Source organism: Spermophilus citellus (assembly GCF_964194105.1).
Source record: "Spermophilus citellus genome assembly, chromosome: 4".
In the NCBI taxonomy this organism is placed as follows: Eukaryota; Metazoa; Chordata; class Mammalia; order Rodentia; family Sciuridae; genus Spermophilus; species Spermophilus citellus.
In genome coordinates this window covers 39,484,374-39,498,786 of record NC_138185.1, presented here as the reverse complement: position 1 = coordinate 39,498,786, position 14,413 = coordinate 39,484,374, and the positions used below count along the sequence as shown (strand labels likewise).

The 14,413-nt window shown below is 36.5% G+C and overlaps 1 protein-coding gene and 1 pseudogene across 8 annotated transcripts in view; one reads left to right on the top strand and one right to left on the bottom strand.

The window, feature by feature from the left end:
- Positions 1-14,413, bottom strand: part of MACROD2 (mono-ADP ribosylhydrolase 2) — a 2,040,087-nt gene that overhangs the window by 1,856,657 nt on the left and 169,017 nt on the right. The gene's annotated exons all lie outside the window — the stretch shown is intronic.
- On the top strand, positions 9,236-11,965 carry LOC308647325 (SWI/SNF-related matrix-associated actin-dependent regulator of chromatin subfamily D member 1-like; annotated as a pseudogene). Its single transcript has 3 exons — positions 9,236-9,251; positions 9,959-11,323; positions 11,894-11,965. The product of its transcript is annotated as an SWI/SNF-related matrix-associated actin-dependent regulator of chromatin subfamily D member 1-like (transcript).

The following is a 14,413-nucleotide window of genomic DNA, read 5'->3' as shown; positions in this document are numbered from 1 at the left end:
TCAAAGCCATTCTCAGCAACTTGGTGAGGTACTTAGCAACTCAGCGAGATCCTGTCTCTAAATAAAATACAAAAAGGCTAGGGATGTATGGCCCAGTGTTTAAGCACCGCTGGGTTCAATCCCCAGTACCAAAAAAAAAAAAAAAAATCAAACGCTGACCACCCGATTTATGTTGAAATATTTTTCAGTCTCTAATTTCAAGCAATTTATTATTATTATTTTAAGAGAGAGCAGAAATTTAAGAAAATTTGCCTCTGCCTCTGACCTCTATACTAACATAAACCAGTATTATTTCAAACAGAAATAGAGAAATAAGAAGAATAAAGGGAAATAATAAAATATTAATTACCTCAACTTTCACTTTTCTATGGCTGCTTTATTACTTCATTATTATTCTTAGACTAGGGAGGGAAAATATAAAAGCCCTAACAACACCTGAGGCAATTTTAATAAATTGTTCACACATAATTTTTAAAAAGCAAACTGCATCAAAAGGATAAAACTAGACAAAAATCTTAGCAGCTGAACTCTTTATGACATCACTGAATAATATACTACTTGACTTTATCCAAGTAGCTGGTTTGGGAGTAATAGCTCAAAGCTTTCAACACAGAATGGTAAGCAAAAGTAAATCTGGAATGATCAAAAGTATTTACCTAATGAACCAGAAACGTATCTTCCAAAACATGCTCTCTATATTTGTTTCAAGTGGCAAGAATTTGGTTAAAATAAATAGGTGAATCTCCACCTTTCTTTTTCCTAATACTGATCCCTACCTACTTTGTGATACCCAATGACATTACAGCAAATAGACATTAAAAATTTCTAATTTGATCCATGGAGATAGGAAGTAGATTAGTGGTTACTAGAGGCTGGGAAGTGGGTAATTGAGAGTTCTGCTTAGTACATGTAGAATTTCATTTTGGAATGCTGAGCAAGTTGTACAGATAGTGGTAAGAGTTGGACAAAACAACATGAGTGAACTTAATTTCACATTTAAATTTACCAAAATGGTAAGTTTAATCTTATGTGTATTTACCACAATTCTTAATAAAATTATTTGTTCCTTTTAGTTATAAATGACAGTAGAATGTATTTTTGATATATCATATGTACAAGGCTTCCCATTCTTGTGGTTGTACATGATATGTAGTTACACTGGTCACATATTCATTTATGAACATAGGAAAGTTATGTCCAATTCATTCTACTGTCTTTCCTATCCCCATACCCTCTTCCTTCCCTTCATTCCCTTTTGTCTAATCCAGCGAACTTCTATTCTTCCCTATTCCCCTACCCCACTTATTGTGTTAGCATCTGCATATCAAAGAGAATATTCAGCATTTGGTTTGGGGGACTGGCTTATTTCACTTAGCATGATAGTTTTCACTTCCATCCATTTACTGGCAAATGCCATATTTTCATTCTTCTTTATAGCTGAATAACATTCCATTGTGTACATGTACATTTTCTTTATTCATTCATCTGTTGAAGGACATAACACAACAATATGATTTGGTAAATTTCATTCCATAGTACCTCCCATTAGACTATCTGTTCTTACTCAAGAATGTTGCCTTTTTTATTTTTGTAATTCTAATATAATCAAATAAACATTTGTTAAATGAAAAATTAATTAAACAATCAATGGCAAAATGGAGAATTCCAGGATCAGGGAAGCAGAATACTTTTTTTTCAGTAAACCAGGACCTCTCAGAAGCTAGGCAAGTGCTCTAGCACTGAGTGTTTACCTCCAGAAAAGAAACCAATTAATCATGCTAAGCACAGTAAAGTATAGTTAGTACACAAGAACTTAGATTATACAGCAAACAACATTATGTCTCTTGGCTCCTCTCCTACCAAAGGCAAGCTCTTTATTTCAGTTTCTTAACATGCAAAAGTGTATCATAATAATGATATTAATGCCTAGCATGGTCATTGTCAAGATAATTGTAAAGCCCTTAAAACAGTCACTGACCTGCTGGTGCATGCCAGACTGAGGCAGGAGGATTACAAGTTTGACACCAGCCTTAGCAACTTAGTGAGACCCTAAACAATATAGTGAGAACCTGTCTCCAAATAAAAAGTAAAAAAAAAGGGGGGGGGGAGTGGGGCTGGGAATATAGCTCAGTAGGTAAAGCACCTCTGAGTTCAATCCTCAATATATATAAAAAAATTCCTGCTACATAATAAATGTTAGATAAATATTTACCATTAATTACAAAAGAGAAAAATATATATTTCTGCCAGGTTCAATATTGAATATATGCCAAATTAGACATTGCTTTTTTTGTTTTGATTTGGTTTTGGAAGTACAGAGGAAAGTAAGCAAGTGTTTCACTATTTTGGAGACAAACAAAATGAAATAATAGTTTGAGTCTGGGTTAGATAAAAGAAAGAAAAATTTAAAGGTTGTCAATTGTTGAAATAAATCATCCCCAGAGACAATTTTCATCATGATGTTTAAACAGGGTAGATCCCCATCTGTTCAGAAAGGTTTTGGTGCAATCCTGCCAAAAAGCACAAGTTAAATTTTAAAGATTTTTTTATGGTTGTTTGAAGTACAAACACCATAGAGAAGAGAAAAGAAAATATTTAAGAAATTCAAATGCAGATGGGGCTTTATCTGTCTCCTAAAATATGACTGCGTAGTCCAACTATTGAGCCTCTCTTGAAGTTTCTCTCTCTGTGTGAGTCACTTGGCACTGCTCTGATCCACAGCCAGGCTATATTAGAGCTTTCAGAGACATAATCTGATGTCAGTCATTGACCTACATGGGAAGCCAGGGAGGCCATAAAAGCTAATCACCAAATATAGTTAATATCAATTCCTTCCCTCCTGTAGACTCCAGGTATTCTCTAGTTAAGAGGTAGAAGTTCATCTTCCATTCCTTTGTTTTTTGGGAACCCAATACTGCTTTGGCAATAAGAGAGAAAGACAGAAGTTACTGGAGAGGCTCTGAGACTGTATGAAGAAAAGAGACCCAGCTTTTTTTATATCCAAGTCAAGACTTCAGATGACTCCAGCCTCAGTCATCATCTGACTAAAGTTACAACAAAATAAATGTCCACTTAAGCCAAAAAACAAATAAACAAAAATTAAAAATAAAATGAAACACAGAAGTGGGACAAAGATTATTGTTTTTAGTTTTTTTTTAGTTTTGAAATAATTTAAGACTTGCAAAAAGTTGCAAAACAATACAGAGTTCATAAAAAATCCTCTTCACCCAGCTTTCCCTAACATTAACAACTTATTTAAACATAGTAAAATTATCAAAGCAAGGAAATTAAGATTGCACTAATAATATTAACTAAATTTTAGGCCTTATTCATATCATAACAATTTTTCCTTACATTCTTATTCCAAGAGTTAATACCAGATCCCACATTGCATGTAGTTATTAAATCTCAAGTGTCTTTCAAATTATAATGATTCCACAGTCTTTCTCTTGTCTTTTATGACCCTGCACTTTTGATAACTGGGCATTTATTTTGTAGAATGTGCTTTCATTTGGATTTGTTGATATTTCTCATGATTAGATTGGGGTTCTGAATTTGGGGTGAGATTACCCCCCAGAACTTATTTCATATTCTTCTCAGTGCATCATAGCAAGGGATACATGATATTGATATGTCTTTTTCCTTATTAATTTATTTGTTTGTTGGTTGGTTTGTTCCATGGGTCTCACTGTGTTTTCCAATATAGCTTCAAACTTCTGAGTTCAAGTGATCTGCCTGCCTCAGCCTCCTGAGTAATTGGGGCTACAGATATATACTGCGGAGATTAGAAATTTAACAAAATTGGGTTACTGAATCTCAAAGAAAGTGTCCATAAGCTTTTGAAATGTGGGGAAAACCCATTAACCACTGCAACTCCTTGGCTCACTTGTTTATTAAGTAAAAGAAATGCTGCAAGGAAAACAAGGGCAAAATTACATCATTCCACTCTGGCTCCACTTCTAATACAGCCCCCAGCAACTGTCCCTGTATAAATATTAATACCCCAAACCAACAGGTTGCTGTCTTTCCCTCTGGAGATAGCCCACATTCTCCCTTGAATGTGTATTCCTCGATTTATGCAAAGGCCTCCCCCTTAAGATTGCCCCCATTCTCTCTTTTCTATGCATCTACTTTCCTAAATAAACCTCTGTCTATGCCTTAGACTGGCAAGAACAGAAATTCTTTTCCCTCACATATGCCAAGAGCCCCACTGCTCCTGAATCAAGCTCCCCCTTCTATCCTTGAATCTTTCTTTGGAGATTGTCCTCTCCTATGACACTGTCACACCTTGGTTGATATGTCTTTTTGCTTTCACTTGGTTAAGGTGGTGTCTTCTGGGTTTATCCTGAAAGATTTGTCCATTGATTTTGCCTAATCAACAGTGATTGTTGTGATGTTAGTCTAATAGTGATTTTATATTTCCCTCATTCCTTATATATTAATTAAAATTACTTATAAAAAAAGACTGTCCACAATCCTGAATTTATTCAATTATTTATGTTGATCAGTATGGATTTTTTTGATTTAATTTTTTATTTATATATGACAGCGGAATGCATTATAATTCTTATTACTCATATAGAGCACAGTTTTTCATATTCTTGTTCCAAGTTGATACCAGACCCCACGTTGCATATAGTTATTGAATCTCAAGTGTTCTTCTAATTATAATGATCCCACAGTCTTTCTCTTGTCTTTCATGACTGTGTAAATATACAAATTGGTATATTTACACCAATTTGTGTCTTCATACATGTACTTTGGATAATGATGTCCATCATATTTCACTGTCCTTGCTAATCCCCTGCCTCCCTCCCTTTCCTTCCCACCCCCCCATTCCCTATCTAGAATTCATCTAATCCTCCCATGCTCCTTCTCCCTACCTCACTATGAGTCAGCCTCCTTATTCCTTATATCAGAGAAAACATTTGGCATTTGTTTTTTGGGGATTGGCTAACTTCACTTAGCATTATCTTCTCGAACTCCATCCATTTACCTGCAAATGCCATCATTTTATTTTCTTTTATTGCTAAGTAATTTTCCATTGTGTATATATGCCACATTTTATCCATCCATCTTTTTTATTATTTTTTATAAGTGGTATTTATTGTATATAGATTATTTCTATTTCTTTTTGTAGTTTTAATGATTTTATTTTTTTACACAACAGCAAAATGCATTACAATTCTTATTACACATATAGAGTACAATTTTTCATATCTTTATATATAGAGTATGTTCATGCCGATTCATACCTTTATACATGTACTTTGGTTTTTTTGCATTAAAATTCTTATTACACATATATACCACAATTTTTCATATCTCTGTATAGAAAGTATGTTGAATCTTCATACATGTACTTTGGATAATGATGTCCATCACATTTCACCATCCTTGCTAATCCCCTGACCCCTCCCTTTCCCTCCCACCCCCTTCCCTATCTAGAGTTCATCTAATCCTCCCATGCTCCCTCTACTTACCTCACTATGAGTCAACCTCCTTGAGAGAAAACATTCGCCATTTGTTTTTTTGGGATTGGCTAACTTCACTTAGTATTATCTTCTCCAACACTATCCATTTACTTGTAAAGGCTATGATTTTATTCTCTTTTTATTGATGAGTAAAACTCCATTGTGTATATATGCCACATTTTTTTAAATCCATTCATCCACTGAAGGACATCTAGATTGGCTCCACAGTTTAGCTATTATGAATTGTGCTGCTATAAACATTAATGGGGCTATGTCCCTGTAGTATGCTGTTTTTAAATCCTTTGGATATAAACTAAGGAGAAGGATAGCTGGGTCAAATGGTGGTTCGATTCCCAGATTTCTAAGGAATCTCCATGCTGCTTTCCATATTGGCTGTATCAATTTGAAGTCCCACCAGAACTGTATGAGTGTTCCTTTTTCCCCACATCCTCACCAACAATTATTGTTGTTTGTATGCATAATAGCTGCCTTTCTTACTGGAGTGAGATGATATCTTAGAGTAGTTTTGATTTGCATTTCTCGGATTGCTAGAGATGATGAGCATTTTTTCATATATTTGTTGATTGTATATCCTCTTCTGAGAAGTGTCTGTTCAGGTCCTTGGCCCGTTTTTTTGATTGGGTTATTTGTTTTTGTTTTTGTTTTTTGTTTTTTTTCAGGGGAGGGGGTGGTGCTTAGCTTTTTGAGTTCTTTATATACCCTAGAGATTAGTGCTCTATCTGATGTGTGAGGGGTTAAAATTTGCTCCCAAGATGTAGGCTCTCTTTTCACCTAAAAGATTGTTTCTTTTGCTTAGAAGAAACTTTTTAGTTTGATTCCATCCCATTTATTGATTCTTGGTTTTAATTCTTGTACTACAGGAGTCTTATTAAGGAAGTTGGGGCCTAATCCCACGTGATAAAGATTAGGGCCTTAGGCGCTGGGGATGTGGCTCAAGCGGTAGCACGCTCGCCTGGCATGCGTGCGGCCCGGGTTCAATCCTCAGCACCACATACAAAGATGTTGTGTCTGCCAAAAGCTAAAATAAATAAATAAATATTTTAAAAAATTCTCTCTCTCTCTCTCTCTCTCTCTCTCTCTCTCTCAAAAATATCTTTATAAAAAAATATTAGGGCCTACATTTTTTTATATTAGACGCAGAGTCTCTGGTTTAATTCCTAGGTCCTTGATCCATTCTGAGTTAAGTTTTGTGCATGGTGAGAGATAGGGGTTTAATTTCATTTTTTTGCATATGGATTTCCAGTTTTCCCAGCACCATTTTTTGAAGAGGCTATCTTTTCTCCAATCATATTTTTGGCACCCTTATGTAATATAAGATAATTGTAATTTTGTGGGTTAGTCTCTGTATTGTCTATTCTGAACCATTGGTCTACCAGTCTGTTTTGGTGCCAATACCATGCTGTTTCTGTTACTATTGCTCTGTAGTATAGTTTAAGTTCTGGTATAGCAATGTCATCTGCTTAACTCTTCCTGCTAAGGACTGCTTTAGCTATTTGGGTCTCTTATTTTTCCAAATGAATTTCATGATTGCTTTTTCTATTTCTATGAGGAATGACATTGGGATTTTGATCAGAATTGCATTAAATATGTATAGTGCTTTTGGTAGTGTGGACATTTTGATAATATTAATTCTGCCTATCCAAGAGCAAGGAAGATCTTTCCATCTTCTAAGGTCTTCTTTGATTTCTCTCTTTAGGATTCTGCAGTTTTCATTGTATAGATCTTTCACCTCTTTCATTAATTTGATTCCCAAGTATCTTATTTTTTTTTTAAGTTATTGTGAATGGGGTAGTTTTCCTCATTTCCTTCTCAGAGGCTTTGTCACTGATATACAGAAATGCCTTTGATTTATGGGTGTTGATTTTATATCCTGCTACTTTGCTGAATTCATTTACTAGTTCTAGAAGTTTTCTGGTGGATTTTTTGGGTCTTCTAGGTATAAAATCATATCATTGGCAAATAATGCTAATTTGAGTTCTTTTCCTATGGATATCACTTTAATTTCTTTCATCTGTCTAATTGCTCTGGACAGTGTTTCAAGAACTATGTTGAATAGAAGTGGTGAAAAAGAACATCCCTGTCTTGTTCCAGTTTTTAGAGGGAATGCCTTCAATTTTTCTCCGTTTAGAATGATGTTGGTCTGAGGCTTAGTGTAGATAGCCTTTATGATGTTGAGATAGGTTCATGTTATCCCTAGTTTTTCTAGTGTTTTGAACATGAAGGGGTGCTATATTTTGTCAAATGTTTTTTCTGTTTCTATTGAGATGATCTTATCTTTATTATCTATTGAGTTGCTTCTTACCTTTATTACATTTATTGATTTCCATAGGTTGAACCAACCTTGTATCCCTGGGATGAATCCTACTTGATCATGGAGCACAATCTTTTTGATATTTTTTTGTATTTGATTTGCCAGAATTTTATTGAGAATTTTTGCATCTATGTTCACTAGAGATATTGGTCTGATGTTTTCTGTCTTTGATGTGTCTTTGCCTGGTTTGGGGATCAGGGTGATATTGGCCTCATAGAATGAGTTTGGAATTACTGCCTCTTTTTCTATTTCCTGAAATAAATCAAAGAGTATTGGTATTAGTTATTATTTAAAGGTCTTGTCGGACTTGGCTGTGTATCCATCTGCTCTTGGGCTTTTCTTGGCTGGTAAGCTTCTGATGGCTTATTCTATTTCTTCACTTGATTTTGCTCTGTTTAAATTGTGTATATCTTCCTGACACAATCTGGGCAAATCGTATGACTTAAGAAATTTGTTGATGCCTTCAATGTCTTCTATTTTATTGGAGTATAAGATTTCAAAATAATTTCTAATTATCCTCTGTATTTCTGTAGTGTCTGTTGTGATATTTCCTTTTTCATCACATATGCTTGTAATTGAGTTCTCTCTCTCCTTTTCTTCTTTAGCGTGGCTAAGGGTCTGTCAATTTTATTCATTTTTTCAAAGAACCAACTTTTTGTTTTGTCAATTTTTTCACTTGTTTCTTTTTATTTCGATTTCATTGATTTCAGCTCTAATTTTAATTGTTTCTTGCCTTCTACTGCTTTTGCTGCTGATTTGTTCTTCTTTTTCTAGGGCTTTGAGATGTAGTGTGAGGTCATTTATTTGTTGACTTTTCCTTCTTTTAAGAAATGAACTCCATGCAATGAATTTTCCTCTTAGTACTGCTTTTATAGTGTCCAAGAGATTTCGATATGTTGTGTCTATGTTCTCCTTTACCTCTAAGATTTTTTAATCTTCCCCTTGATGTCTTCTGTAACCCATTGTTCATTCAGTAGCATATTGTTTAGTCTCCAGGTGATGGGGAAATTTTTATTTTTTATTTTGTCATTGATTTCCAATTTCATTCCATATGATTTGATAAACTACATGGTAGTATCTGTTGTTTTTTGTATTTGCTAAGAGTTGCTTTGTGGCATAGTACATGGTCTATTTTAGAGAAGGATCCATGTGCTGCTGAGAAGAAAGTGTATCCACTTGATGCAGATTGAAATATTCTAAATATGTCAGTTAAGTCTAAGTTATTGATTGTGTTATTGAGTTCTATAGTTTCTTTATTCAACTTTTGTTTGGAAGATCTATCCAGTGGTGAGAGAGGTGTGTTAAAGTCACCCAAGATTATTGTGTTGTGGTCAATTTGACTCATGAACTTGAGAAGAGTTTGTTTGATGAACATGCTGCATCATTGTTTAGGGCATATATATTTATGATTGTTATGTCTTATTGATGTATGGTTCCCTTGAGCAGTATGTAATGCCCATTTTTATCCCTGGAATTATGGAAACCCCTGCTTGCTTCCACAGTGCATGTGAGTGGTATGATTTTTCCCAACATTTCACTTTCAGTCTTTGTATGTCTTTTCCTATCAGATGAGTCTCCTGGAGGCAGCATATTGTTGGGTCTTTTTTAATCCAATCTGCTAGCCTATGTCTTTTGATTGGTGAGTTTAAGCCATTAACATTTAAGGTTACTATTGAGACATAGTTTGTATTTCCAGCCATATTTGTTTATTTTTGATATTTAACTTGACTTGATTTTCTTCTTTGATTAGTTTTTCCTTTAGTGTACTACCTTCCTCTGCTAATTTTCATTGTTGTTTTACATTTCCTCTTCATGAAATATTTTCCCAAGGATGTTTTGTACTGTCTTTTTTCTAGCTATAAATTCTTTTAACTTTTGTTAAAAGTTGCCCTCTAGCACTTTTGTTATGCTGGAAGGTTTTGATTTCATCTTCAATTCTAAAGCTTAATTTACTGGATAAAGATTCTTGGTTGGGCTTTTCCACTAGTGGTCTCTAGCCTACAGTCTCGCTGTCCGGAGCTTCCCATGCCTATGGATCAGCCAGTCGCACAAACAGGCAGGCACTTGGGGGTCCGGGTCGGGGAGATGGGGGGGCTGGGAGGTGGGGGGGGGTAGGCAGGGGGAGTTCTTCCGGTTCCGGTTCTTTGTGCAGCTGCAGCACAGCTTCGGGAAGATGGCGGCGGGGCAGGTTTCCAGTCTGTGGCTCCCAGCAGTGGCGCCAGAGCCTCCGAAGGGGCGGGTGCAGCGGCTGCTCTGGGCCCAGGTGGAACTCCTGGACCTCCGTGCTAATGGGCCCGGCTCTGGGTCAAGGGCTATACCGCTCCCTGATTCCCAGAGCAACCTATCTGAGACCAGATATGCTGCCAGGCAGCCAAATGATACCTCAGGGCCCTTCCATGGGACCTCCTGGCTAGGGGGGAAACCCTTCTGTCCAACCTGGCCTGGCCCAGACAGGGATGGACCAGTCCCGCAAGAGACCTGCACCTCAGCAGATCCAGCAGGTCCAACAGCAATGCAAAGAAAAAAGAGATGGCTGACTAAATTCTACCTCAAAGGATTCCTGAACTGGTACCAGCATCCCAGGCCTATATGGATCTTCTGGCTTTTGAAAGGAAACTGGACCAGACTATCATGAGGAAACGGCTAGATATCCAGGAGGCCTTGAAACGTCCCATCAAGTCAGCCTTGTCCAAATATGATGCCACAAAACAAAAGAGGAAATTTTCTTCCTTTTTTAAGTCCTTAGTGATCGAATTGGACAAAGACTTGTATGGGCCAGACAACCATCTGGTAGAATGGCACAGGACTGCCACTACCCAGGAGATGGATGGCTTCCAGGTGAAGTGATCAGGAGATGTGAATGGATGGTGTATTGTCCTACTGATGCTGGATTATCGGCCTCCCCAGTTTAAATTAGACCCTTGTTTGGCTCGGCTCCTTGGCATTCACACCCAGACTCATCCAGTGATCATTCAAGCACTGTGGCAATACATTAAGACACATAAGCTCCAAGATCCTCACAAGCAGGAGTTTGTCATCTATGACAAGAACCTCCAGCAGATCTTTGAGTCTCAGCATATGAAGTTTTCAGAGATCCCTCAAAGGCTGCATGCCTTGCTTATGCCACCAGAACCCATTATCATTAATCACGTCATCAGTATTGATCCAAATGATCAGAAAAAGACAGCTTATTATGACATTGATGTGGAAGTGGATGATACCTTAAAGACTCAGATGAATTCTTTCCTGCTGTCCACCGCCAGTCAACAGGAGATTGCTACTCTAGACAACAAGATTCACGAAACAATAGAAACTATCAACCAGCTGAAGACCTAGTAGGAGTTCATGCTGAGCTTTGCCAAATATCCTCAGGGTTTCATCAATGATTGGCTTTAGTCCCAGTGCTGGGACTTCAAGACCATGACTGATGTGGTGGGTAACCCAGAGGAGGAGCAACGAGCTGAGTTCTATGTACAGCCTTGGGCTCAGGAGGCGGTCCCGATACTTTTACTCCAAGGTGCAGCAGAGATGACAAGAATTAGAGCAAGCCCTGGGAATCCGGACTACATAGGGCTTCTCCTACAGCCCTAATTTGGCTGCTCCAGTTATTTGTGCTGTGCTGTGCTATGCTGTGCTGTGCTGCCTGCTTCATAGCACCTGCATTGGTCTTGCTTGGGGCCTTTCAGGCGATGCTGTTGGTTCAAGGACAACACCAGAATGAAGAGGGTCTCACATTTCTGTCTCACGAGACACCTCTTATCTTCTTGTCCCACCCCATCTCTTCCCACCCCACAGCTTCCCCTTGCCCCACAAAGTTCCTTTGTGCCTCTATCCTCCCCTGGTCTACACAGGACCTCTAGATAGTGGTAGAGAGAGAACCTGTAGTGGTAATCAGTGCTCTGAATGGACTGGGCCTAAGGCAAGATGGTCTTTAATAGGACCAGCTAAACTGATCCTCCCCTTCAGAGACCCAGGAGTTGGGAGTTGTAGCCCCCTCCTCCAAGACTCAGGCCTTGGGGCGCTCTAGAAGCTAGTTTATTTTGGCCCTCCTAATCACAGAATCCAATTTCCTTCCTTCCCTCAACAGGTTTGGAGCAAACTCTACCTTCACTTGTTGCCCTCTAGCACTAAAGGAACCCTGGCTCTTGGGCTCCACTGAGCCCCAGGTCAGTCCCCAGTCCTCTACGGTCTCAGTGCTTCTCTGACTCCTTAGTAGGGGTCTTCTTACATCAGTATTGGGATTTGTTCTTGAATTATTGCTCCCTCCTGCACATTCCTTATTACAATTTATTACAAGGTTCATAACAGCCTTTCCCTTTTCTTATAATTTCCTTCTCAAACAATGAAAAACCTATTTCTCTACCTAAAATGCATTTACTTATTTAATTTAATAAACATAGATGGTAGTCACAGAATTAATAACCCATGCCCCTGGAAAATCATAATAAACAAGATAACAACATTTCTACATTCAAAGTACTGTTACTTAAGGCTAAAAGTTACCTAAGGCTGTTCATTGGTTCCCATGCTCTTCAGGATGGTTGTGTAGTCATTTTTAATACAAGTAGGTTCATTTTACCTTAACTGCACAAATACATTACCATATGTATTCATTTGGGGTCCCCTGCCCACAATCCTGATTGGTTTCAATTACTTATTTTATTTGATACATATATCATTACTGATTTTAAGAACTAAAGCTATATATACAGTAAGTGTATAACTTCATTATCATCACCATTTTGTCCTTATTCTCCTTTATTTCCTTCCCATTCCTACTCATTACCTTTGGGTAATTCATTTAATCAGATTCTGGCTTATCATTCTTATATTTTTGGTACAAATGAGTAGAACACAAATGTACTTCTTTATATCTTCTTTCATATACAGATAGCGCCTTCTACTGTTTTGAATTTTGTTATTTTTTATTACTAAAATTTACTAAAAATAACTTTAAAGATAAGTTCATAGAATTTCATATGTCTTTTTCCTGTTCTTCTATATTATTTTTTGGTATTCTGCCCCTCCATTTTTAAGAATTCTTTATGTATTAGGCATATCAATCATGTGTGGTAGATGTTGTGAACATTTTCTTCCACTTTGTCAAATGTCTTTTGATGTTTGTCATGGTGCTTTTGGCTATATCACTTTTAAAATGTTTTATGTATTCAAATTAATTAATATTTTCAATTATCACTTCTGGACTTTCAATAAGAATTAGAAAGATTTTACCTACAATAAGGTTAAGAGATAATTCACTTACATTTACTTCTAGTGCTTGTATGATTTCATTTTTTATACTTAGATGCCTAATCCATTACTTTGGAGTACAATATAAGATATGGTGTGAGATATCTTTTTCTGTAAAGTCATTAAATTTTCCCAGAACCATTTATGTTAAATTCTGCTCTAGCCCAGGCATTTGAGATACTATATTTATCATATGCTAAATTTCCATATGTACTTGAATTTACTTATGGGCATTTAATCCTATTCCATTGGTCTTTTGGTCCATTCAAGCTTGAACACCACAATGTTTTACTTATAAAGTCTACCTAGCATCCTAGAAGTTTTCTGTGTCTAGTAGGGGTGGTCCTCACTTATAGTTTTCTTTCTTTTTTTCCATGTTTTTTGACTATTGTTATGTGTTTGCTTTTCTGTATGAAATTCGCCATCAACTCATTTAACTCCATAAATGGGAGATTGGTACTTTTATTGATATTGCATTGTTTGTACATTAATGTACAGTGAACCATTGCTTTTACAATGCTGAGTTTTTATGCAACAACAGGGAAAGTCTTTGCTTGTTAGCTCTACTTGTGTTTCGTTAGCATCTAAATTTTTTCATGGTACAGGTTTTGCACATCTCTCACTACAGTTCCTTGTTGCAACTGGAATGGTCATTTTGATGTAAGCCACTAAGGTTAGGAGTGGTTTGTCATAAGCTGACAGATCTAATAACCAAAATCCACTGTCACCTATAGAAAAATCAAGTTGGAAATATGACTGCATTATCTTGAAAAAAAGGGGATAAATGATGAGTGAGAAATGGTTTAAGTTCCTCAGAAACAAGATAATACTGAAGAGGATAATATTTTTCTTATATCTATAGAGACTTTTTAAATTAAACAAAAGATTTAAAAATATAATACTTTTAAGGTTTACAATGAAAAAAATGAGTGTTATAGAACACAACATAAATTGCCTGTTAATTTTCACAAGCCGTTTTGTTAAAGGAAAGGGGTAAATATTGAGAAAAGAAACTCAAGATGATAGAATGTTTCTATTAGATATTACATTAGTAACATTAAGAATGAAGAATAGAAAAGCTTTCTATTGTAAGATTGCCATATTTTATCAACTCCAGAGAGCATATTCCACTTTACATATCTGTAGAAGTTATCATGAAAGGTCACCACCTTAACTGCACAAATACATTACTATGTAAAACCAAGTCTCACACATTTAGTTCAAACCCTTTTGCCATCTGTTGCATGCGTTTTATGCATTTTAATTATTTGGGAGACTTGCAGAAGATCTACATTTTAAAAAATGCCTTCTGTCACCACAAGCAATCTAACAATTGTATGATTCATAGTAATCTCTC